This window comes from Rhinolophus sinicus, chromosome 15 (assembly GCF_057876585.1).
Source record: "Rhinolophus sinicus isolate RSI-liver-muscle chromosome 15, RSI-T2T, whole genome shotgun sequence".
Classification (NCBI taxonomy): Eukaryota; Metazoa; Chordata; class Mammalia; order Chiroptera; family Rhinolophidae; genus Rhinolophus; species Rhinolophus sinicus.
Window position 1 is genome coordinate 19,674,212 of NC_142515.1, and position 23,482 is coordinate 19,697,693.

General features: G+C 36.7%; 1 pseudogene; it reads left to right on the plus strand.

The window, feature by feature from the left end:
- The first annotated feature begins 10,954 nt into the window (after window positions 1-10,954).
- Window positions 10,955-11,458, plus strand: LOC109444057 (peptidyl-prolyl cis-trans isomerase A pseudogene; annotated as a pseudogene).
- Window positions 11,459-23,482: the final 12,024 nt, after the last annotated feature.

Consider the following 23,482-nt stretch of genomic DNA (forward strand, 5'->3'; position numbering starts at 1 on the left):
TTCAACTTTATCTTTTCTTTTTCTTTCTTTGCTTCCTTTTCTGTATTAAACATAGGTTTACCTCCAATTCTTCTGGATCTCAATGAGTTTCATATTTAAAAGCAGGAAGTGGGAAAGGGGTGGAGTTGAGAGAAAGAAAATAATTCCCTTTTTCCATTCTACACAACTATAAACAGCGTTAAAGAATAGTGGTTTTGCTTTCATCATAGCCACTGCTAAGGCAACAATAATGAATTTGACAGATCTCGCTCACTCCACTACTTCTGAGAGGTTGCTTAGCAACTATAGGACACTGGAGAGAGGAGGATGTTAGAGCAGGGTGCAGAAAGAGGAAACCATCATTAAGTCTGCAGATGTTAAATATGATCTACCTCTTATCTCCATTTCTATCATGCTACTATTGATCATTTCAGACCCAGAACTCCATCCTTACCCCTTCAAGCCAATGCTCTGTCCCAACTAAAGAAAAGGGATCTTCCATAGAGTTGAGGGTGTGCTATGGTCCAAAATAACAATGTCCTGTTTGGATGTTATACCTTTGATCTTTCTTACATTTTTCAGGTGAGGAAAGAGCTAACTGAAAAACAAAGTATTGTCAACAGTTCCATTGGCTAATTTTCACTTTGCTTAGATTTTGGACCTATTTTTGCCCATGAGATGTGGTTGACCTCATTAGAAACTGATTCCATGAATTTTTGAGTTCATAGGATAATAACCTTGGGCCATTTCTATCATATTCTGTTACCTTACAGCCATGGGATTCTGTGATTATCATTTTATGTATTCATTGCTACACATACATAAATAATTCTCACTCACATTTGTTTGACTGCTATCTCTTGATTATGTCAAAAAGTTCTACTTTCTAGTCCTGGAAATAGATATGCAACTTTTTAAAACAATCCACAGATTCTGAAATCTGAGGGATCAAATTTACTTCATAAAATAAATAGTAGCCAAGAGAGCAAAAATTTTGTGTGCTTACTATGTGCCAGTCTCAAAGCTAATTGCATTCACAAAGTATTCCATTTAATTCTCATAACAACCCTATAAAGTAAGTACTATTATTATTAGCCCCTTTAAGAAAAAAGAAAACAAAGGTTTACTATCTTGTTCAATATCACAGTATCTTCAGTGGTGGAAGCAATGATTGAGCTTCAATCTGCCCACCCCAAGAAGCCAAGCAGGGACCCTCAATGCTATTATATCTTTCTATGCTGAATGTTTTACAACTCATTCTTCAAAGATGATAACAAAAAAAGAAGGAAGGAAGGAAGGAAGAGAGAAAGGAAGGAAAATATATTACCTGATATTAGTGTCTTGAAAAATAAGAAAACCATAAAAACACGCCCTCATCTTCCAATAAATGTCATAAAAAAGCATCAGCTCATGTCCAAGCGATGGAATCCAGGACACATAAATGTTATAAGATATCATGGTAAGGTGAAAACACTCATGTTTATTAATCAGACAGACCTGAATTCAAATCCAGTATCTATCTATCTCTGGCCCTACTGTTGGGCCAAACATCTTAACCTCTATTCAGTTCAGTTTCACAATCTGTAAAATGGAGATTGTAATACTTGGTTATGTAAGAAATTGATATTAAAAAGTAAAATTGCCTTATTAATTCCCTATACATAAAATCATTCAAAACATACTGGTTATATTATTTTTAGGAAATGAAACAAATGGGAATGATTAAGGATCTAGGAAAATCTTAAGTAGAAACAGTAAATAATCTCTGTTCATAGTATGACAAATCCCCCAAAACTGTTCATTACTGATTTCCATGGTTCCCTAATCATTTACACTTATTCTATTTTTCTAAAAATGGTATAACCTATTTTTCAAATACAAAGAAATTCTCTACATAAATTGAGCAATCACCCCTACCTAATGGCACAATTTTGTATACAACACATTGTGCTATACTCTATGTGCAATTCAGGTGCAAATAAAACACAGTCCTTTTTTTTTTCAAGGATTACAAAAGGAGAGAGAAGGCACATCACAAGTCAATATGACAAGGCAAACAGAACTGCTTAACAGAGTTTGGAGAGGAAAGTTTCACATCATAAAAAAAGTTCCAAAGGAAATAAAACATGACCAAGGCCTTCCCAGTAGGTATGTATAGTTTTTGTTGGTGGTGGTGGTGGTTGATTTTTTAATTTAAATTTTATTTTTTGGCCATACAGCCACCACTTATTTTTCCTCTTGTAACAGGGTGGTATGATTTTATTTTCCCTCTCTCCCAGTCTCAGCTCTTTTAGTCTGCTGGTGCTATCTGGTAATGTGTGAGTACTTAACAAGATCTGGGCTAGTCATAAACACAGACAACAGTTTAGTGGTTACCACAGGGTAAGAGGAGAGGGAGGTGGTAGATGAGGGTAAAGGGGATCCAATATATGGTGATGGAAGGAGAACTGACTCTGGGTGGTAAACACACAATGTAATATATAGATGATGTATTCCAGAATTCTACACCCGCAACCTATGTAGCTTCACTAACAATTGTAACCCCAATAAACTTTAATTTAAAAAATAAATGGATCTGGGCCAGTCCACAGAGTCCGTGCTCCTAGCTGCAGTGTTAGTTCAGGGGTAGACACATAACCCATGGCAAACCAATTGGGCCAATGATGCCAGGCTGCCTTTGGCCCAATGGCAAAGCTGCCTTCCTCTTCTGTAAGACTGGTATCCTTTTATTATTTGGCTGTGTTTCTATATCTTGGTTCTATTCTTATATCACTATTGTTGATGACATCACTTAAACACTGAGTCCAGCCATGCCTGGAGCTAAGCCCCCACCCCCGGACTTACCTGTGTATTTCAGTTGTATAAATCTATATGTATTTTTTCTCTACCCGTTTTTATTATCTTTGTTTTATATTTTGTGGGAAGTGGTGGAGAACCCAGTTTATTATTCATAATCAGTACAGCTTTGAAGAACAAGTAAAATATCTGCACATGGAGAGAATGGAGAGAGACATACCAATAGCAGGAAAACAGTAGGCAAGGACATGTACTGGGGAAAGTGTTCCAGGAGTAGCAAGCCAAACGTCAGGTCAACACCCAGCTGCCCTCCTATTTAGCAGCTGAAACATTTACTTCCCTTAGAATGAAAGCTTTGCATGGACTTCCTCACCCCCTGACAACTGCTGCCTGAGCATCTCATACCACTGAGCCATGCCCCCTTCCACTGGTGAGGAAGGATGCGTTCACTGGTGTCCCTGAGCTAAATGACTTCCATTGCCTTGTGGTTTAGTGGCAGGGACTTTTCCTACTTCAGGCATACCTCGGAGACATTGGGAGTTGGGTTCCAGACCACAATAATGTGAGTGTTACAACAGTGAGTCATCTTTGTGCTGGTGTGGAGTTTTGCCTTCAGTTTCTAAAATACACAATATCTATGAAATGCAACAAAGCAAAGCACAACACGATGAGGTACCCCTGTACCACCGGAGCTCTGGCACCAGCTTTTCATGTGGTTTCTGGCCTTTCTTCTGTAGCCATCTGGACTCCAATGAAGAAGAAAATAAATTTAATGTTGCTACATAAAGAGGCAGCTGTAGTCCTATCAGATGACCACGTTATGCTAGTTAGAGACGATGACTCATTTGTATTCATGTCTACCTGCTATACCTGGAAAGGATGCTAGAGGGACTTGCTTGGCAGGCTTCATCCTGCACCAACACTCATGGATGGAGAAGGAAGGAATGACAAATACTGCTGGAAAATGCACTAGAATTCTCATTTCTAATCAAGATACTTTCTCCTGTGTACTTGTTCTTGAGAGCTTAGTGAGTAGGTAAAGCAATGTATACAGCATTTAATTAGGGAGAGAAGTAACCCCGACTTCCTTCCCCCAAGTGTCAGCTCACTGCCTTTCATTCCATTCCATAGCATCAATCTTAGGGTCTGGAGAGTTTGCTATATTCAATATTCGGTCATTCATAGAATGCTTTCATCCTCCCTTTTCTGAGTCAAAACCTACACTGCTCATTAAAGACCCAGTTCAGATTTCACTTCTCCTAGATAGGCTTCCCAGAACACTCCAGCCCCTACAGGTAGGGGGAGGTGGATCATGTGTCACCTCCACCATTACTACACCCAAGTCCCAGCTTTCACTTGAATTACTAACTCATTTTTCTTCTACTAGTGTCTGAAAGTCACTGTGGACCATGTCCCACCATTAACCTCATCAATACTTCTAAAATGTAAATGAGATCATTTTACCAAGGTTTATAACCCTTCAATCACTTGCCCATATATTGAGAATAAGACCCTCATCCACCAGCTTCTATATGATCCTGACCTTGGTTTCTCATTTATACTTATTTTTCACCACTCTGTCCATTGCTCATTCCACAGTAAACAAACTGACCTCCTCCATTATTCCTTGAACACAGCAAGTACCTTCCCATCTAGGGGTCTTTGCACTCACCAATCCTGTCATAAATATTCACCCCCCAGCTATTCACACAGCTTTCTCCCTCACTCAACCCATTTCTCTGCTCATAGAGAAAGTCCTCAGAGAGTCCTTTTCTGACAATGCTATTTAAAACTGGCACGTTCACCACTCATTATGCCATCACAGCAGTCAGTATTACTTGATATTATCAGACTGTATATCTGTTTACCTATCTCCCCCACTAGAATGTAAGCTCCATGAGGGCAAGGACTTTGTAATGATTACTACCATATAAGAGCACCTTCAAAAGTAGTTGAACAAAGTAATACCTCAATACTTACTGTTGAACCAACTGAAGAGCGCACTGCATAACTTATTTGAAAACCAATAATGTATCTAGTATATAATGGCCAATTGTTATGTGTTCCTGATTAAACAATGGTACCTGATTATGAGACCATCTATGTACAGAAACAACTCTAATGCTTAGAATACTTGGAGCATAGCAAGCACTATATAAGTATATTTATAAATACATAATAATTTAATATATAACCCTAATTTAATACAATTCTGTGATGAAGGTATTATATTTGTCCCATGTTAAATATATGAAAACTGAAGCACATGTAGTTTAAGGAAGTTGCCTGCAGTCATGATGCTAGTAAATAGCAGAAACAAGATGTGAACCCTAAATAGGTTGGCCCAGATTCTGTAATTCTAACTACATGAAAGGCTATACTCTGTCTCATTACTAAATTGTTGGGAATGGATAATGACATAAGACATGATTCTATCATGTCTCTCATGTACCATATTTTATCAACCCAACTAAGATAATATGCTTGGAGAACTGTCTAGCTCTTCTATAACTCCAAAGGCCTGCACACATGAGATAGACACAGAGGGTATTTGTTGATCGATTGTTTAAAATTCAGATACTTTGGAGGGAGTAACTCTTAACAGCCACTTAGTTAGCCTACATCTTTATTGATTCCTGTTGGAGTAGAATCTTTGAAAATCAAAACCCCTAATAAGAAGTATGTGGATAAGCAGGAGTATATAAAAGGGAACAGAGAGCACCTATGCCAAACTTGGTCTCCTTTGTAATTTTGCTTTTGGTGTTTCTGTCTCTGTTTTTGTTTTGTTTTGTTTTGTTTTTGCTCCTTTGAGTAAACACAATTAAGGCATCTTTCTTTGAAGACAAGTACAATGTATATATAGATGTAGAGTTTATGGAATGGTAGAAAACATATGGCCAGTTCACATTTGTTCATTATGCCTTCTCACACTTCTGTGACCCTGGAGTCTGCCTCTATTCCTGGATTTTCTTCACTAGCTGCATGTTCCTGTGACAACACCACATCAGATATTAACATATATATTTTTCAAAATCTATTTTGAGAGTGATTTTATTTCATAGAAAATGTTTGCAATAACAAATGCTTAATAATCATTACGGTTCTTCCTTGCTGAACTAATCTAAAATAGTGACATATATTGAATTAGTTATTTATAATAATGGTATTCATATTGGGTTCTTTGGCCTTTCCTTTTTGGCATAAGGTTATTTTATTGAAAGCAGTCATGATGGTATTTATTGGATGACTCTGAGGTCTGTTACAGCTAAATTTAGCCTTTTCTCCCATTTAAGCAGAACATATAAAAATGTTTCTTTGGGGGAAGCTACTTAAAGCATTCCACTAGATTAAATTGCCTTCCTTCTTCTGAGAGCAAATTTATATTCTGTTTAAGAGGTCATGAGTCAGAGATCTGGAGATCTAAACTAATCCCGATTTGAAAATTTCAGCTATGACCCCAGATATATTCCTCAAAATGTCTCAACTTGATAATTGGAAAAAATATCCAGGATAAGAATGGAATTCATCAGCAAGCACATCCCCAGATACCCTTAGCTTCCTTCTGATTTCCAGAAGCAATGCTTTTTTGTTTGTTTTGTTTTATTTATTTATTTATTTATTTACTTACTTATTTAGTTTTCATTCAGCTTTCTCGTCTCTTTATTTTTCTTACCCTATTCAAAATCCCAGTTCTTTGAACTTTTCCACCTTTCTTCTGTCTTTTCACTTTCTACCATCTCAAATAAAATGAACTTTATAAACAGTAACTTGACTCAGTTTCCTCTGATGTAAATGAAGCCAGGAAATAATATAGAATACACAAAATCATCACCCTAAGAATGCTAAATATCAGAAAAAATACTTTTTTTAGCTTTAAAAAAATCAGCCAGACAGCTAAATGTTAAATAGTGTTTATTTTATATATATGAATATATATGTGTATATATATATATATATATATATATATATATATATGCATATACACATATGTGAATATATGCATATATGTACACTGTATGTGTATATATAGATGCATATGTGTGCATGTGTATATTTTATATATTTATTTAATCTTGCCTCACCTTTATGGATGAGTAAAGTGTAGTCAGGTAGTACAATTCAAATAAGGAACGGCCCCTCTAAACACCTTGGTTTTCTCTAAATGATAAGACCGCAAATGTTTCATTTAGTCAATTTAGTGAGAATATCAGTCAAAGGAGTTTTTTGGCACTATGCAGACAAAACATGGGCTGATTAAGTTTTCCCACTTAACTTGTGGTTGCTTGGGTATCATATAGACTAGATCCCATAATAATTAGCTAAGAATACAACCTTTTTGATATTTATTAAGTAGCTGTTTTAGTGTTAATCCCCTGAAATTCTGTATATTGTTACAATAGTTTAAAGTTATTTTCCAGTTAAAACTTTGTTGCCTATCATTGCTTTAAAGACTTCCCCAAGAAGAAATGCGCAACATACGAAGTTATGTCTTAAAAAATACATGAATCTCTTGGTATGTAGCTATAAGGTTTATCATGTTCCTTTGCTCCACTCTATCAGGCTATGAGCTCCATTTACCTGACAATATATTCAAAGAGCAATGTACACTTCCTACCTGATATTTTTCACTTTCCATTTATTCCTTAACCAACAGAAGTCTAGTTTCTACCTCCCTCATCCCTCCAAGACTGCTCTTTCAAAGGTCTGCAACAGTCTAGGAATTGTCAGGTGCAATGACTTTTTCTCAGCCTCTATCTGGTTTCAAGTCTACATGATTGACTGTCTTGAGAGCCTCCTGTTTGAAACTTCATATTTTGGCTTTTATGGAGTCACTCTCTTCTAGTTCCTTGACCAATCTTTCTCAGTATCTTCCACTGGTTCTTTTGCACTAACCTGTTCCTTAAGTGTAGATGGCAAAAGAAAATTGTGTTCTTTTACCCTCCTGTCTTTCCACACAACACAGTTTTTGTTCATGGCTAATGCCAGCCATTTCTAGATGTGAAATCTCTACCTGTGCAGGTAGCCTGACAGATGTAAACCTCCAGCCTGGATCTCTTCCTGAACTAGGTATCCCTACCTGGATAGTCTATGGACACTCAACATTCTCCCACATCAAATTCTTTATCTTTTTTTCTCCATATATAATGTTCCATCTGTAAAGACTAAATATACAAGTATATTTATATAGTTTAATTGTACTCTTAAGAGTTAGCACATACTAAGTTACTCCAGTGTCCTGAGAGCTTTATACATAATGCCATTTAATATTTGCTGCTACACTTCAAGGTTAGTACAATAGGCCTATTATTATAATTATTTTTAATGAGATATAGAAAAGTTTAATTTTCTAAGGTCACCCGGCTTGATATTAGGAGACCTTGACTTTGAACTCAATCTGGCTAAATGTGTGTTCTTAAAATCTATGCTATCCGGTAGAATGGTGGGGAAGGCAGAAAGATGGAGAAAGAAAGAGCCCTCCTTAAGCAAAAAGTTGACAGAAATATACTATTTATTGCACTCTCCTTTTATACAGCCAAATTGAAATGTTATTTATTGAAACCTGCATCGATATACACACTATGCATGATTTAGTATTGAGCAATATGTCGTACAAACTTTTTTTATTTTACTGTTATACCATTGCCTTGATAGGGAGGCCAGTTGCGGGGGGAGGGGGGGATATTCACACACACACCCCAAATTGGCCTCCCTATCAAGGCCTTCCTATATACATACACACATATATACGTATACAATCCCTCATTATCTTTGATGCTGTTCATATATAGTGATAGAACTTCAGCGTTAAAGAAATCTTAGGAATTATCTAGAAAATTCTGTTTACTTTTTAAAGAGGCTTAGAGCATTCAAATAACTGTCTACTGTCATAAACCAAGTTTGTGGCCGAACTAAGAAAAGACCCCAGATCTTAAACTTTCCAATCCCTTGTTTACTATATCATCTATGTTTTTAATAACAGTTTTTAGTGTTTAAAGTACTAATTCACAGTTTGAACCCTTTGTCACTTTGCACAGTTTTATCCTTTCTTAGCACGTGTTTGGTATCTCCCACGTGGAAACACTTCTTTTTTTCATAGCCCCTACATCTCTCAGTAGGCCTCTCATTTGTGAAGAGCCTTTAGACAATCGGGGGAGTTCGGCATGGATTTTTCTAAAACCCTGGGCTGAACTGCGCTTAGCTGGGGCCGGGAAAAGGGACCTAGTGGGAGAGAACAGAGTTAAGTATCATGGAAGATAGTGTGTGCAGTGTGGCTGAAAAAGGAGGATGAGAGGAAATAGAGCTAAAGCTGACAACTCTAGATCTTCTCTGTCTGAATCACCCCCAGGTGGTGCAGGTTCAAAGAATGGGCACTGTCATGCCTGAAGCAAGGGAATCATGCATCAGTAGCTTCTAGCTGATCTACCACACCTCTGGCTAAGGCACCCATCCTTCAGTGCCCACCATGGGAACAGCCAATATACTGCAACTTGCATATGGGATAATGAGCCTCTCTCCAAGAATTTACTCCTTGGACCTCAACATATTATAAATCAGGCAACCACCATTATCACTTAATTTTTCTTTTAAACTCTACATTGCTTCATGGTGGGCTGGGTTTGCAATGCAAGTGCCCCTTCATGAATTTCCTTTCATTTAATTCCTGTAAGAGCCAAAGACCTCCATGCAGTACGGCAGGAGCTATTGCTGCATTTACAGATAAGAATATTGACAGAGCCCTACTCAGAGGACCTGAGCTGATTTGGACCCCACCACTAATTAACTTTAGCAAATTACTTCATTTTGGGGGATCAGTTCTCCTTTCTGTGTGCCTTTTTATCTAACATTCTTAATTTAGGATTTATAAGTTGATGGGTGTAGTTCTCAGACTTTTACCTATTACTTTTGTTCTAAAGGGTGGGAGGATAAAGGTAAATGTCTAACAATGTTTGTAATTATTTGACACCATCTTTACCATGAGTTCTTGTCCAAAAACAACATACTAAAAAGAGGTGAGTATCCCATTCTTTGCCTGAGAAGAAAGTCTGGTGAGACACTCAGCATTTGTTTTTAAGCTATACTTAATACTAGGGGCAGATATATGGGCAAGTCTACAGGCATTTAAAAAAAACAAACTGTTTGTATAGTCCTGACAACCTTCTTTGCTTCTCATATCTGGTGTTGGTGGTAGATGAAGAGAAAATAGCTGTTTTAATAGATTGTAGGTTACTTTACCCAGTACCGGTCAGTCCATCTCTTGTCCCCATGCAAACATTATATTTACAAGGCAATTGTAATGCAAATGTATATTTTCCGTAGCTTCTTTTCATTTACCATCACATCAAAACCATGATCATTGGTGACATCTCTCTGGCTGCATAATTTTACAACTAGTTAACGCATTATAATCAAATTGGTCATTCCTCATTGTTGGACATTTACAATATTTTCAAGCTTTTTTCAACTGCTGTTTTAAGCAATCCAGAAATGCATATTTTTATGTTGATATAATATATGCCTTTTGTGATATGAATTTCCTTAAGTAAATCCCCCAAAGTAGAGTTAATGGGTCAAAGGCTATGACTATTGTTACTGCCTCTTAAATATATGATCAAGTCACTTTCTAAAAACAATATAATAACTCAAATTTTGGATTCTTGCTAAAGAATCATGCTTGATGATCAGCAAAATTCAAATCACCTATAGTTCTTGAGAAACCTTCAGAAACAGGGAGCACATTTTCTTTTCACGTTCTAGGGAAGTCCTAGATGGAGGTCCACAATATATCACTTAGTGGTTTTGAATAGAGGCTTATTCTCTATGTGTAATTGTGGAATGTGGTTAGCAAACTAAACATAATGAGTTCATCATGACAGAAAATTGGAAGTGGGCGTTTTGTTTTTCTTGGCTTCCCACAAAAAGCAGACCCTGACACCAAGACATGGATACAGTTTATCTCCCAGGAAGCATAGTGAGGGAGTGGAGAAAGTGAGGCAGGGAATGTGTGTTAATGAGTGAGTGATGCTTTGGGAATTGGGACTCACCCCCCTGGGAACCTTCAGGTGTCTTAAAAAAAATGCTCTAGGTCTTCCAGATGCCGCTGCCCCAAGCTGCCCAGTGCCCAGCCCTGGTCAACCCCATCGTGTTCTTCGACACTGCCATTGACAGCGAGCCTTTGGGCCGCGTCTCCTTCGAGCTGTTCACAGACAAAGTTCCAAAGACAGCAGAAAACTTTCATGCCCTGAGAACTGGGGAGAAAGGGTTTGGCTATAAAGTTCCTGCTCTCACAGAATGGTTCCGGGATTTATGTGCCAGGGTGGTGACTTCACATGCCATAACGGCTTGGGTGGCAAGTCCATCTATGGTGGCAAGTCCATCTATGGTGAGAAGTTTGCTGATGAAAATTTCACCTTGAGGCTTAGGATCCTGGCATCTTGTCCATGGTAAATGCTGGACCCAACACAAACGGTTCCCAGTTTTTCATCTGCACCGCCAAGATCGAGTGGTTAGATGCCAAGCATGTGGACTTCAGCAGGTGAAAGATGGTATGAATATTGTGGAAGCCATGGAGTGCTGTGGGTCCAGGAATGGCAACAGGATCACTATTGCTGACTGTAGACAACTGTGATGACTTTGACTGCTTTTATCTTAACCAGTCCATTCCCTCTGTTGTTGGGAGAGCACCCCTGGCCCATCTGCTCGGAACGTCCAATAATCTTTGTGCTCTCACTGCAATTCGTTGGCCTCCATATTTTCCTTGCCCCATTCCAAGTCTAGCTGGGTTGCAGAGTTAAGGTTATGATTATGAAATAAAAGCTGAACAAACAAACAACAAATGCTCTACCCAGTTGTCTTATGGAAGCTGGGGATTTGTCTGCCAACTACAATAACGTTGCCCTGGGTGTATCACATTTCTGCATTTTTAGGGTGCCCTGCTCTCTTGGAACTGAAGAAATCTGTCACGCAGAGAAACAAAGATACAGGCTCTTATCATGAGAAGCCATCAGGATGCTCAGGAAGGGTCCACCAAAGCTTCAAATAAGCTTAGAGGTGGATGAGTAGATGTAGGAAAGGTTATCGCCAGCAGCTGCTATGCCTGGGAATAAGGGACACTTGCTAACACTGCAAAATTCAAGGAAGAATGGATCTAAGAATATAGCCCCTTCCTCTAGGAGTTTACCAAGCCTAAAGCAAGCTCTGGGCATTGAGCCATGGTCGAAACTATAAGAGCTTTCATTTTATAGATTTGATTAAATGTAAATATATCAACTGAGCCAAAAACTTGGGAACAGGGGATTCTGGTAAATTGAATTTTCAAGTTCAAAAATAAATTAAAATTCTGTTTTTAACACTTGATGAAAATAATTTTCCACAGTCAGGGTTGCTTTACTTGCTTTAATAAGAACAGTCCAGCAAATGTGAATAAATAGTTGTTTAATGTTTAGTACCTTGCAAGACATTAAACCAATCTTTTTCAGAGTCAATTCTCTTGATTCATGGACTAAGGATAGAAAAGCATATGGGACTCTGAATTGAATATAAATTGAGCAACACATGCTATTAGTTTTTAAAATCTTCTTAAAAACATTATTGACTTGTGTTAACATTTTTTAATAAGCAAAATGTACAGGCATAAGTGAGGGTAATTAGGAAGTCACACTTTTCATATTCTACTTCTTTGAGGTTTTTATTCTGCTGAGCTAATAATATATGGAAATACTTGGAACCTGCACTAATCTCTGAGCAAGACTCCAAAGATGCATTAGAACAGTTAGTATAAGTAATTTTGGGGGTGGGGATGGTAAAAAAAGAGGAGTTTTTTGGCTTGAGCAAATTAAACTAAAAATATTCAACATATTTAAAAACAAAGATAATTCTATCTGAGAGATTGGTCAGAAACAAAAATTATAGAAAAATCATAATCACAAGAGAAAAGTTGGCTGTTCCTCTTCAAGTTTCCTAGGGAAGAGAGAATTTAGGTCAATGAAATTTGAGTACTATATGCATATTGCTATTTGAAAGGCCTTCCCTGCTGTGGAGATGGACACATCCGGCTGTTTTTGTCTCACACCATTAAGCCTAAAATCATCGAACTCACTCTCCTTTCTATAATTCTATACTAATCAAGCAACCTTCTGATTATAATTTGGTTTCCCGCATTGGTCTGCCTACAGGATGAGAACGTGCCGGCCATGCTGATGCAAATATTCCAGTCCACAGGGTGATTACAGTTCTCACTGCAAAATAATGAATTGTCATCCTGATATACATCATTTTCATAAGATATAGAGCTCCTATTGTGATGATGTAATCCGGTTTGTATGCCAAGAAGACTGAGGTCCATAGTTATCTTATCCTCATAGGATGGTCTCTCTGTGGGGCTTCTCAGGACAGAGTCATTGAGCCCCACTCCCTGCATTCCAACAGCCTTCTTTGCTAAAGCGTCCCACTCAAAACATCGTATTTCCCCGAAAATTAGACTGGGTCTTATATTAAGTGTTGTTCCAAAAGATGCATTAGGGCTTATGTTCAGGGCATGTCCTCCTGAAAAACCATGCTAGGACTTATTTCCCAGTTAGGTCTTATTTTCAGAGAAACATGGTATATGCTGTTGGTCTTGACCATTAGCCTGAAAACTCTCACAGGTAAAACTGTCTACTGAGTCCTCAAAAACTTCTACTATAAAAATCCAAAAGACTTATATCCCTCATTGTCACCTATTTCAATACTTCACTAATGAGATGAATAAAAAGGATATATATATATATATATATATATATATATATATATATATATATGTTTTATATATATTTCCGCCCCTTGTCTGGACACCATTTTTGACATCATTCAGCATTCTCACACAAACTGAGTTTCAAACCTCCTGAAAAGAGGGAAGGTCAGATAGGGAGGAGATATGAGACAGGCAGTGTGGTAGCTTAGGTTTATGTTTGAGATCAGAGATGCTATAATAACACTGCCTGGATTTGAATTCTGGCTTTTCCATGTGTGATCTTTTCCAACACACATGAGTTTTTCTATGCCTTAGTTGCCACACCTGTAAAATGGGGGCATAGATAGCACCTACCTTGTAGGGTTGTTATGAAAATTAAAGTTTAAATAAAATAACCATACAGTGTTTGAACATTGTTTTAAATGTATTGGACTTCCCAAATATGTCACACCAGTGGCCTAAAACCCCCAGACACTAGTATTTATCAATTTTATAGAAATTGGGTACAAATCTACAACACTGCCATCTGGGGTAGCTGCTGTAATGCAGTAGTAACTTTGAGCCTCTGTTAAAGCTACAGTAGAAGCACCCTTCACTTATTGTCTGGGATTTTAGCTGAAGCAAGGACAGTATGTGTGGACATTTGATGCTGTGCAGTGTTGTTGGAATATACTTCCAGATACCGAGGGGCACTTTCTAACTTCGTTTTGATCCTCAAACTCTAGCCTGCTCTCCCCAGCTCCTGCACAAAACAAGAAGGGCAAGTAATGGTAGGAAGTGTTGACCTCTAAGATTCCTTCCCATTCTCAGATCTGAACTCTGAGTCATGTCTATTTATGAACATTCATGCAATTGACCTTCCACCTTACAAGTCACTGGTATCAGAGCAAGCTGAAGTCTTGTGCCAACAAGCTGAGATCCTTTCAGAGAAGGAGAAAACTGATCACCTGCTGTTGCTCTGAGTTATCATGTTGGTTCCCACAACTTTGGAACATAAAGAACTAAGATTTTATACTAGTGCTGTTATAGCAGCTTATTATCTTGTGGCAAAAAACAAACAAACAAACAAACAAACAAACTTGAGGCAACTTTTATCTTAATCTATAGAATTGTGTTACCACTGCACTATAGTAGACTATATTAAAAGGGGGTTAAAAAAAAATAGTAATTTCCTTAGCATTCTCTGGACTTGCCTGCATAACAACTCACCAGCAACCATTATTCTATAGGTCTGAAGTGAAATAGATAGCCTACTTGGGCAGTTTTCAGGTGATAGAAGGTGAAATGACTACAAATAGAAAATTTCTGCCTTTCTGCATTACTGCATCTTACATATTGTCTGTCAGTGGAGTTGATCCAGGTATATAGTTTAAAGTATTAAAATTGGAAGAATGTCAGTTGTGCTGGATGTTTGCCAGATTTAGTGTGACGTAAAGTATTTTAAAATTTGTAGTGATGACTCTTGGGACAATGCACTATTCTGTCTCAATTGAGGGAAATTGTTACATTTCAGTCTTATGTAGATAATTGTCTTTTCACGTTAATATAATTTCGACTCGTGTACCCATCTTTGCAACTTGTAATATTACTTTTGTTAGTAAAAGTGAATACCTTCAGGATTTCTAAATATACAGGCAGGCTTGGGAGCCCCACTTAAAAAATATAAGTAGCAAATGCCAAGAATATTTTAGTAGAGGTATTTATTCTTACTATTCAAGTTACGGAAAAGCAATATGCTAACATTTTGTAACTTGTCTAGCTTTTACAGTTGATGAACCTAAGTCAATTCACAGAAAATGAAATCTTATTTTTTGAAGAGTAATGAATTAGGAGTAAGAAAAAGATGAGCCAGAAGGTGTTAGCTCCTCTTTCTAAGCATCTGTGATTCTAACATCTTCTAAACTCATGCTAAGCTCTTCTCAAATTCTTTGTCCTTCAGGATGTCTTTCTTGCATAAATTAATGTGATTTTGCAGATGAAATTTATCAGTAGTTCAGTTACTATATAAGAAGCACAGCTTTTGTTTTTAATCAGTGGCTTCTGCAAACAGCACTGGAATGCACCTATGGTCCCCAAATTTCTCTCTAACGAGCAGCCAAGAATTCTACCATTAGATGGGTTCACTTGGTTAAGCATTGTTGTTCCCCATCAAAAGCACATATTATTCAAGGGGTTGACCACTTCTACATCATGGTGAGTTTATTGGTTTGCTCAACTAACATTTATTGAATGTTTACTAAGTGCCAAGCACTGAATGGGTGGATAGATGGCACTCTTAGTTGGTATGTACATGCATTTTCCTGAAACATCCTGCTCATTTTTCCCTTATAGAAACAGGATCCATATACAAAGTTTATGTGCAGAAACTTAATTTGTTTTTAGGGATGGAATAAGCCTTCTTTAAATTCAATAGAACACCTAATTACCTCAATCCCAACAGGCCTTCTCCAAGGCACATTGTATTGAAGCTGTCTAAAATCAACCACAAAGAAAGAATCCTCAAGGCAGCCAGGGAAAAGAAGATAGTAACCTACAAAGGAAAGCCCATTAGGTTATCATCAGATTTTTCAGCAGTAACTCTACAAGCCAGGAGGGAGTGGAATCAAATATTCAAACTATTGAAAGAGAGAAATCATGAGCCAAGAATAGTATATCCAGCAAAGATATCCTTTAGATATGAAGGAGGAATAAAGATCTTTCCAGACATACAGAAGCTGCGGGAATTTTTTAACACTTGACCTGCACTGCAAGAAATGCTGAAGGAGGCTATTTGACCTGAAACAAAAAAAGCAGAAGAATACAAAACCATGAGCAGTATTGCGAACAGACAGAAGCAGGAAATGGCAACCCGTACACCAAATCAGATACTATACACTTAAACATAACATACAGGGTAAAGAAGAAAAAAAAAAAAACACTTAAAAAAAGAGGAAAAAGACAACTTGCTACTACAGTGCAGAAATCAACTCACAGCATAAATAGGGATAATTTGTGACAACAAAAACATAAAAGGGGAGAGACTAAAGATCTGAACTGCTACAAGGGAATGAAGAGAGTAAGCATATTGAAGAAAATGGAATACTATAAATATGAAACTTTCTTTTACATAAACTTAATAGCAACCACTCAAAGAAAAAAAAATCCAGAACTGAAATACATAACATAAAAAAAGAAGAAATTGAGGGGAAAAATCATAGAATACCACCACACTGAAATAATAGGCAGCAACAAAACGGCAAAGAAACAATGGAGACACCATCCTACCAGAAAACCAGAGATAGCACGATAGGAAATTCTCAAATGTCAATAGTCACCCTAAATTTAAATGGACTGAAATCACCAATAAAAAGGCACAAGTAGCAAATTGGATCAAAAAACTAAACCCAACTATATGCTGCCTCCAAGAGACACATCTCAGCTACAATGACAAATACAGACTCAAAGCGAAAGGGTAGAAACTGACACTCCAAGCAAATGGTATTCAGAGACAAGCAGGTGTATTCATACTGTTATCAGATGAAAAAGACTTCAGGATAAAAAAAGGTAACAAGAGACAAAGATGGACATTTCATAATGATAAAGGAGACTATACAACAAGAAGACGTAACAATTATCAATATCTTTACCCCCAATCAGGGAGCACCAAAATATACTAAGCAACTATTAACAGAATTAAAGGGAGAAACTGACCAAAACACAATTATAGTAGGGCACCTAAATACATCATTGACAGCTATGGATCCAAACAGAAAATAAATAGTGAAATAGCAGCCCTAAATGACACATTAGATGAAATGGACATAATTGACATTTATAGAGCACTTCATCCTAGAATATCAGACTATATATTCTTTTCTAGTGTACATGGAACATTCTCAAGGATAGACCATATATTGGGACATAAAACTAGCCTCAGCAAATTTAAGGAGATTGAAATAACCCCAAGTGTATTCTCTGATCACAAGGCTTTGAAATCGGATACCAACTGCAAAAAGAAAGCAGGAAAAAACACAAATAAGTGGAGATTAAACAACATACTTTTAAAGAAAGACTGGGTCAAAGAAGAAATAAGAGATCAAAAGACACATAGAAACAAATGACAATGAAAATACATTCTACCAGAATTTTGCTTTCCTGCAAAAAGAAAGCAGGAAAAAACACAAATAAGTGGAGATTAAACAACATACTTTTAAAGAAAGACTGGGTCAAAGAAGAAATAAGAGATCAAAAGACACATAGAAACAAATGACAATGATAATACATCCTACCAGAATTTTGGGGATGCAGCAAAAGCAGTTTTAAGAAGGAAATTTATATCATTACAGGTCTATCTCAAGAAAGAAGAAAAACCCCAGATAAATAACCTCACATTACACCTTAAAGAACTAGACAAAGAAGAACAAATGAAACCCAAAGTCAGCAGAAGGAAGGAAATAATAAATATCAGAGCAGAACTAAATAAAATAGAGAACAACAACAACAACAAAAAATAGAAAAAAGTAATGCAACAAAGAGCTGGTTCTTTGAAAAGATTAATGAAATTAACAAATTCTTGGCTAGACTCCCTGAAATAAAAAAAGACACAAACAAAATCAGAAATGAAAGAGGGGAAGTCACCACAGATGCCACAGAAATACAAAGGATCATCCAAGAATACTACAAAGGATTATATGCCACCAAATTCAATAACCTAAAAGAAGTGGACACGTTCTTAGAAACACATAGCCTTCCTAGGCTGAATCACAAAAAATTGGAAAATGTAAATAGCAAATAGACCAATCAACAGTAAGGAAATTAAATCAGTCATCTGAAACCTTCCCAAAAGCAAAAGTCTGGGACCAGATGGCTTCACTAGTGAATTCTACCAAACATTCAAAGAAGATCTAATACCTGTGCTACTCAAACTCCTCCAAAAAATTGAAGAAGAAACAATACTCCCTAACTCATTTTAGAGGCCAACATTATCCTGATACCAAAACCTGGTAAGGAAAACACAAAAAAAGAACATTACAGACCAATATCTCTGATGAATGAATACAGATGCAAAAATCCTAAACAAAATTCTAGCAAATCGAATGCAACAATACATTTAAAAGATTGCACATTACGACCAAGTGAGGTTCATCCCTGGGGCACAAGGATGGTTCAACATACACAAATCGATCAATGTGATACACTACATAAACAAAATAGAGGACAAAAATCATATGACTTAATAAAATGGGTATAGAAGGAAATTATCTCAACTAAATTAAAGCCATATATGACAAACCCTCAGCTACTATCATAATTAACAGTGAAAAACTGAAGTTCTTTGCTCTATGTTCTGTCCCCTATCACCTCTGCTTTTCAACATATTATTGGAAGTCCTATCCAGAGCAATCAGGCAAGAGACAGAAATAAAAGGCATCCAAATTTGGAATGAAGAAGTTAAATTGTCACTTTTTACAGATGTCATGATGCTAACATATAGAAAACCCTGAAGACTCCATCAATAAGTTATTAGAAACAATAAACGAATAAAGTAAAGTTGCCAGCTACAAAAATCAATGTACAAAAGTCTATTGCATTCCTATAAACTAACAATGACATTTCAGAAAAATAAAAAACAAAACAAAAACAATTCTTTTGCAACTGCAACAAAAGAGTAAAATGCCTAGGAATAAACTTAACCAAGGATGTGAAAGACCTATACACTGAAAACTGTTAAGACTTTTTTAAAAGAAATTGAAGAAGACACAAATAAATGGAAAGACATTCTGTGTTCATGGATTGGAAGAATTGACCTAGTTAAAATGGTCATATTCCGAAAGCAATACACAGATTTAATAAAATCCCCATCAAAATCCCAATGGCATATTTAAAAGAAATAGAACAAAAAATCATCAGATTTGTATGGAACCACAAAAGACCCCAAACAGCCAAAGCAATCCTAAAAAAATAGAACAATGCTGGAGGTATCACACTCCCTGACTTCAGCTTGCACTACAGGGCAACAATAATCAAAACAGTATGGTATTGACAGAAAAACAGACACACAGACCAATAAAACAGAATTGAGAACCCAGAAATATACCCACATAAATATGGACAGATAATTTTCGACAAAGAAGCCAAAAACATACAATGAAGAAAAGACAGCCTCTTCAATAAATGGTGCTGGGAGAACTGAAAAGCCACATGCAAAAGAATGAAACTAGACTGTTATCTGTCACTGTGTACCAAAATTAACTCAAAATGGATCAAAGACCTAAACATAAGACCTGAAACAATAAAATGCATAGAAGAAAACATAGGTGCTGAACTTATGGACCTTGGGTTAAAAGAGCATTTTATGAATTTGACCCCAAAGGCAAGGGAAGCAAAAGCTAAAATAAATGAATGGGACTGTATCAAATTAAGAAGCTTCTGCACACCAAAAGAAACCATCAACAAAATAAAGAGGCAACCACCAAATGAATGGGAGAAGATTTTTGCAAACAATGCCTCTGATAAGGGCTAATATCCAAAATATATAAGGAACTCATACAACTCAACAACAACAACAATAACAACAAAACACAATCCAATTAAAAAATGGCAGAGTACCTGAATAGACATTTCTCCAAAGAAGACATAAAAATGCCCAATAGACATTTGAAAAATGTTCATCACCAATCATCAGAGAAACACAAATAAAAACCGCAATGATATAAAACCTCACATCAGTTAAAATGGTTATCATTAACAAGACATAGTAACAAGTGTTGGAGAGGCTGCGGAAAGGAACCCTCATATACGTTTGATGGGAATGCAGACTGGTGCACCCACTATGGAAGGCAGTGTGGCGTTTCCTCAAAAAATTAAGAATAGAATTACCATATGACCCAGCAATCCCTCTCCTTGGTATGTACCCAAAAAAATCTGAAAACATTTATCCATAAAGACACGTGTGCTCCAGTGTTCATTGCAGCTTTATGGTGGCCAAGACATAGAAACAACCAAAGTGTCCTTCGATAGATGATTGGATAAAGAAGTTGTGGTATATATACACAATGGAATACTATTCGGCGGTAAGAAAAGATGACATAGGAACATTTGTGACAACATGGATGGATCTTGAGATTATTATGCTAAGCGAAATAAGTCAGACAGAAAAAGTCGAGAACCATATGATCTCACTGATAAGTGGTATATAAAACTGAAAACAACAAAAGAACAAGACAAACAAATGAAGAAACAAAAACTCATAGACACAGACAATAGTTTACTGGTTACCAGAGGATAAGCGGGGAGGGAGTTGGTAGATGAAGGTAAGGGGGATCCAATATATGGTGATGGAAAGAGAACTGACTCTGGATGGTGAACACAAATATATATATATATATTTCCTCCTCTGGCTGGCATTAAATATCCTCCATTGTCACAACTCATACAGCTTATTCAATAATTCTCTTTTCCTCTTCAGTTAGTACCACATACTTCAAACACTGCAACACTCTGCTGCCACATCCACACATTAGTGATTATTCCCATTACTCTATTTTCAGACGTGTTGATTTGTTCCATGTCAGATGTTCCCATTTCCTTCCACAGATCTCACCCCTATTCACCCTTCAAGGGGCACTGTGAGCCCTTCTTAGATCACTTCATTGAGCAGCTTATTAGGTTCACTAGTTGGCATCAAAGGAATTTCTACATCTGGGGTCTCAGACAGGTATTACCTTTGTCCAAATTCAGCCCACATAATTTTTTTGTTTGACCCACATTATGCTTTGAAGTTAATTAATTACCAACAGTAAAAATGCAAGCGATTTTGCGCACAAGTAAAGATGTGGGGGGATGTATTGAAAAATATCTGACAACAGCGAATGGGGCCAAACTCTCACAGAGCAATACTCATTTGATGCTGAGATGTACCTTCTGCCTTTAGATGGTCTGTGACCTCTTCAGTGAACAATGCCTTCACCTAGCCCTTATTACTCATGTAAGGTAGTTGCCTAACCCCTATATGAGTTTGAGACCCCTAGATAGAGTAGTTGGGAGTCGGATAAGGGAATTACCTACCGTGCTCAGTATGAACTTCCCCACCATATCTTTCCACTGATTTTTTTCTCTTAACATTACTCAGGGGACACTGGTACTAAAAGAATTCATTGCCTGTCTTTCTTGTACAGAGCATTCACACTCCCTGGTGACCACTGAGAATAAAGGGTGGTACAGACACAGAGATTTCAAAAGAATTCAAGCTACTGCGTAACAACACATGCTCCCTTAAAAACACAGGAATTTATAAAAATGCAAACTGTTAAAATTTCAATTTTTCGGTTATAAGTCATCTTCTCTCTTTTATATTTTTGACATCTGAAAGCTGACACACATAATTATTGTTAGACACTGAATAAAAAAGCCCAGGAGATATTATTGAGCTTTTCATTGTAGGAGTTTGTGAGGGGCAGTTGGTTAGTGAGTAATAAGGACTTTTCTGCATAATAGCAATACTTTTGTTCATACTATGTGACAATGATTAGATATATTACTTTTTTTTTTTCAAAACACAATACAGTTTTGATCTATCTGTGCACAATTTAGAGAATATCTCGAATTTCTTCCATTATATACTACTGCTGCAAATTTTGTGAACACCTCCAACAGTATTCAGTGGACAGTGAACAGGGTCTTGGTGAAAAGACAGAGAAGGGAACAAAGAAGCCACAAAAACCTCACAGTTGAAAGATTTGATTTATTCTTGGGGCACCCAGGATCAGGGATATACATAGGAACTGACAGGTGGAAGACTTACATTTAATACATTTAAGCATTTTCAAACTACATTAAGTCTCTGAAAATACTCATGTTCTGGGATTCCCCCAAAGTTAGTGGGTTCCCTGTCACAGAGAGGTTTCAGAAGACATTGGATAGGTATTTGTAGGTGAGTGGATGATAAAGCATCTAATACAGGTTAGACTATAACTTCTCACCTCACTTCTAGACTATTTATAGTGTCTAAGGCAATTTTATGCCTCTCAGACGCTTACAAGAAATCCATTCATATTTATAAAAAAAATAATAATGGTTTACACAGGGTTCTCATTATGGTCCATCTTTAATTTCTTTTTTAGACTTTCGGAATTTTTAAAATAAGCACACATAATTTCTTCAACAGGAAAAGAAAAAAAAAAAAAAAAATTAAAGAGAACAACTCACTTTTCCCTTAGGGTTGCCTAAGGCAGTTAGCACTGCTACTTGAACTTAGAATATCACAAATAAATTTTGAATTTTTTGAATAGTTAAAGATTGTTAAGAATAGATATGTTACTTAAGGTAGCTTCAAATTCTAATTTAAATTCCACCTTCTTCATATAGTATGTTCTAATTAACTCAGGAAAACAGCATCCCTCTCTCCAGAATTCCTTATCTCATATCCTATAGCCTCCACCTGTTTCTCTACATACTTGTATGACCTGAAGTAATTGTCATCTTCTCCCATGTGTTTATTCCACCTACTCACCTAAACTATGAAAAAGTAAGGTCTTCTATGGCAGCAATTATCAGAGCAGTTAAAGTACTTGTAAGCATATGATTTAAATGCCTCTAGTGTGTGCACTGCCATTTTTCAAACAAAGATAACCGTGTTTGAACCAGGTTCAGTTTTGTTAATTTTTATAACACTTTATACCTCATTTAATTGTAAATAATATCTAAATGATAGATCTATTAAAAGGCATTCTCATGAAGTTTCAGGAAGATATAAAAAAAAAAACAGATCTTTTTCAAACAAGGGCTTTTTCATGTTAAGTCATATTTCCAGTGTGTGTGTGTGTGTGTGTGTGTGTGTGTGTGTGTGTGTGTATGCTTTGCCCCAATATACAGGAAAATAATGGTACGATAACCCTACACCATAATTAGGAATTAATCGGCATTAGCTTTTAGAATGTAGTTTCTTTCTTTCTAAATTTCTCTCACCTCTTCCAATCTAACCTACTCATTTTTGTGTAA